The sequence below is a fragment of the Pezoporus flaviventris genome, unplaced genomic scaffold (genome assembly GCF_033815535.1).
Source record: "Pezoporus flaviventris isolate CSIRO_AGI_PZ_B2104156 unplaced genomic scaffold, CSIRO_AGI_Pfla_v1 ptg000143l, whole genome shotgun sequence".
Classification (NCBI taxonomy): Eukaryota; Metazoa; Chordata; class Aves; order Psittaciformes; family Psittacidae; genus Pezoporus; species Pezoporus flaviventris.
Genome location: NW_026892691.1, coordinates 105,729 through 110,187, shown reverse-complemented (window position 1 = coordinate 110,187; position 4,459 = coordinate 105,729). Strand labels below are relative to the sequence as shown.

Genomic DNA, 4,459 nt, shown 5'->3' with positions numbered 1-4,459 from the left:
GCAGCACCTTAGGAAGCAAAGAACAGGGAATCTCTGAACCTGTTTTCTCTCATAGCAGAAGATGATTTTTAGGAATGATTTTTAGATGATTAAGGAATGCCTATAGAGAGAAAGAAGTCACCTTTGCATCCCACTTAGATCATAGGCTGGATTAAGCTGAGCCAGGCATCAGGGCTATGGCCAATGACTTTATTGTCACATGAGACTACAGCCAAGCCCCCTTACAAATAATGCTTACCCAGTTTTGAAATCAGTGTGAACTGTCTGCAAAATGGCTGCAGAATGCAGAGCAATATTTTGCTTATTTGATTCTGTTTCTGTTACCCAGTTTCTTTTAAGGATTTAGCTGGCTGAAAGATTGAGATGCAATCAGCAAAACAGTCGTGATGACAGAACAAATGAAACCCACAGGTCTCAGTAACAAGCTTAGAGATCTTGTCCCAGAGGTGGTGACAGAGCGAATTAAACCCACAGGTCCCAGTAACAAGCTTAGAGATCTTGTGCCAGAGGTGAGCTCTTACTTTCTTACGAATTTGTCCAGGAAAAAATATATATATATATATATATATATATATATATTTAGTGTTGTCTCCATTTCTTCTGAGTTTTGGGCAACTGATTTGAGACATGGTTTCAACTGAGGATTGCAGAGAAATACCATGGCCTATATCCAGATCAGCTGGTCCATTGAGCTGCACCTATAAAATGGTCGGATTTTGGCTGCAAAATCTGCACGTCGTTCACTTACCCACTTGTTGCCAGCTTGAATTGCTCTGCACTGGTGCACAGAGCAGTGCCTGGAGGTGCATGAAGCATTGGTGATGTTCAGGCACAGGTCTCGGGCACACACCGCTGTGCCTGTGCTGCTGCTGTCCATATTCTGACAGATGAAGAAACAGAACAGTGACAATAATACTTTGTGCCCCCCAGCACTGCAGGAAACCATTAATCCAGAGACCATTTGCTCTTCATTAAAGGAAGATTGCCCTTGCAGTGGTGCAGTCTCATTTCATCATCTCCTTTTCCAACTTGTTCCTGACTTTCTGAACAACTGCATAGAAAATGATGACTTGAAAGAGGGTGGCATCTCTGCATAACATTTTGTCATTTCCTCTAATTTTCTGTCTCTGTTTTTCTAATCACTGTCAAGGCTGTCTTCAAGTCTCAATTGCTCTATTTTTTATCTAGGCCTCCACAAGCTATTACTATGGTAGTCTTTCTGTTCATTTTCCCATTATTTCTTAGATAAAACTTTCCAATTATTTTGTCTTTAGTTGAAAGACTTCACTGTTTCGAATTCACCCTGGGCAACTTCATTATTTTCTTTTCCAGCTCTCTCCTGTGTCAAATATGGGACCACTTTTCACCATGTCTCTCCAGTGCAGTTTTCTAACACAGTGATACGCTGTTTGATTTACATTTATTTCAATTGCTCATGGATTCCAATTAATTTGTGAAATTCATTTGTATTTTAAATGTGATGAACTGGAAATGTGGTGACCTTTTAAATGAGCAGAGGACATGGATAAGGCATCATTGTCACCCTGCCAACTTTGACCCCACGTTGCGTGCTGACAGAGCTATGTACTGTGAAAAGGCCTTGACAGAAATGCCTGATTTTTATTGATAAATGGGGCTAGTTAGAGGCAATTCTAATGAACTTGACACCACTGAATCAAAGAGCTGACCTTGATATCAGAATATTGTACTTCATTACAGAGAGAATACTGAAAATAAACACCTATTTTATAGGTGCTTATTTCTCCTATTATTCTCTAATCCTTTACGTTTCCAATGCATAAGTTATTATTAGAAGTATACCTGAATCAAAATAACAGCTTCAGATATTTTGGAAATACTTAGGTCTGGAGCTGAAAACAATATTTGCGTGTAATAATTGCCTCACTGGTTGATACAAACTAAATTTCAGGCTTAATTTTCTTGAAATTTCATTCATTCTTTTAACTTGGAGCCAAAACTGTTGCTTCTCAGATTCCTCTTGCAGTTTTCACTGTGAGGTGAGTGCTGCAGTGGGATGAACGATGCTGATTCACATTCCTTGGCCTGTGTGATGCCTGGTAATCAAATTCACATTCTTTCTGCAGGAGCCAGTTCTGGCAGGTATCAGGGGAGAGCAAAGCAGCATTTCTGGAGAAGGGAAAATGGGAGAGACCCAGCCTGTGTTTCCTGGGGTCCTGAAGCCTTCCTATGAGAGGCAGAGGTACCTCAGTCCTGGAGGATGTGGCTCCTGTGGGTAGACACAGCTCCCACCTGCCCATATGTAGACATGGGTTCTGAACTACCAGGAGCTTAAGGACTTGGAAGTCTGTAAGAACTGAATATTTAAAACATTGGGGATTTTATGTAGAAATTCAGAGATTTCCTAAAAATGCTGCTAAAGCCTAATGCAAGGGCTGGACATTTTTCAATATATATGCTTGCTCTTTCCACCTTTAGAAGGATCTATCACTTCTCCTACAAATTCCAGACTACAAATACTATGCTAAAATAGGATGAAGGTGCTGCAGGTGACTGGCCTCTTTTCAGTTTGCTTGAGAGATCCTTTTTAGAACAAATGATGTTCAGAAGGGGCCTCATCCCATGGCAAAAGGAAACACAATTAAGGGAAAAGAACTGCATTTTGGTCCTTGTGACCCTGTAGTGTTGGCAAATGCCCACAGCAGAAGTGTGGCTTCAGCTTTCCTTGATGGCCCCAGCAGGGCTGACAAGGCCTATTCCTCTCTGTCAGAAACTTCATAGCCTGCTTTGAAAGTCCAAAAACTTTCTCTGCTGCCACTAAAGCCACATTTTAAGCTGTGAGAGGCTTGGATCTCTCCAGAAAACACAAATAGGTGTATGTCCTACCATGGTGCATGCTGTCTGGGACTTGTACCAGGCACACTGCTGCTACCCAGTATGTGTCTGGTTTCAGGTCATTAAAAGACATCAACCAATCTGTTACTTAGATTCCAATGGGTATGAATCAGAACACAGCCTCACCTGCTTCACATGCTGCTGTTCCCTCTGCAGTAGCTCTCTGTGAGATGGTACATGTCAGGAGTCTGCCAAATTTCAGTGGTGTTAAACTTCATGAGCTCATCAGATGACTCTGTTTCAAGGACATAAGAGACAGGTTGGTTTTCTTTCCCCGCCTCGTTACCTTACTCCTAGCCATTCTGTGCATCTTACAGGGTCTTTTGTAGCTTAATGCAATAAATGCTTTGCTAGCATGTTTCGTGGTAACACACATGCACAGGTTTTGTGCTTCCTACCACCCGCCACTGTTCATTTACACCAGGAAACAACTTTGCTTCACAAATATATAAGAGAAAGTCATTGCTCAACGTCACTGTCTCCTGAGTAGTTATATTAAGAAACGTCTAATAGTGACCTGGAAAACAGGGAATTTGTTTTAAGTAAGTATTATTATCCTTCTGATGCAAGTGGCTAATGGAAGAATGGTGCTAGAGTCAGACATCCTGGATGAATTGTGTTCAGTCACATGTGCTGTTTCAAATGTGTTTTTTTTTAAATGACCAGCAGGAGATAAAAAGCTCACACTAGAATAATCTCTCACTGAGAAACTTGGAATAATTCAGGAGAGAGCTGAAGACTCTGTAGTTTCTGATATTTGGGGCATTTGTATTTGAATAATGCCAATTAAAAGTGGCCTTAGAAACAGCTGAAACAGGAAGAATTTCTGAGACCTGTGTTTCTAATCAGAGCTTGCTCAGAGCTCGCAGTCCCACAGCACCAAGAACTAACATGTTAAAAATGGCATGCACCTCTTTGATGACTTTTATTGAGTATTTTTTCTGTCTTGCATTGAATTTTTAGCTGTTCTGTAAGTGTGAACAGAATCAAGCAATGCTGCACAAGAAGCCCAAGAAGAAGGGTGCTACAAGGAGAGGTGATGGACTGGATGAAATTGGAGTCCTTCAGGGACCAAGACTCTGTAAAAGCTTTACAGACTCTGCACGATGTGACAAGGTCGAGCAGATGGAAGGTGCTTCCAGTGCTTCCTAACAAGCCTCTTCTCCTCTCTGCTGAAATAAAGAAGGGCTGATGCCTGTTCTCTGTTTGTGACACTACCCTTGTGTTAAACTGTTTTGTGTTGGGAGAAGGAGAGGGGAAGATCCATGGCATCGCCCTTCTTTCTCCTCCTGTGCTCTCTAAAGGTCTTGCCTGAAAGCTGCCCTTGGGGAGACGGTGAAACTCAGGTAGATCATTGAGTTGTTTCATTCCAGGGCAATTCCTTTCCACTGACACCGGAGCCAGAGAGCAGCTGAGGTTCCACTTCAGCAGGAATTGACCTCAGGTCTCCCCAGGGAACACAACAAAGATCTTAGTGACCTCAAGTAATTGCAGTGAGACATGTCAGGATGCCAGGGGACCCTAGGGCCTAGCTCCTGAGCCCTGGGGGAGCCCCCCAGCTGTCATTTTGGGAACAAAGATGACC

At 42.3% G+C, this 4,459-nt stretch overlaps 1 long non-coding RNA gene across 1 annotated transcript; it reads left to right on the top strand.

Annotated features, from left to right (window-relative positions):
• The first annotated feature begins 268 nt into the window (after positions 1-268).
• Positions 269-3,458, top strand: LOC133282845 (uncharacterized). The gene is made up of 3 exons (XR_009747725.1): positions 269-411; positions 475-509; positions 2,106-3,458. It is a non-coding gene; the product is annotated as an uncharacterized LOC133282845 (long non-coding RNA).
• Positions 3,459-4,459: the final 1,001 nt, after the last annotated feature.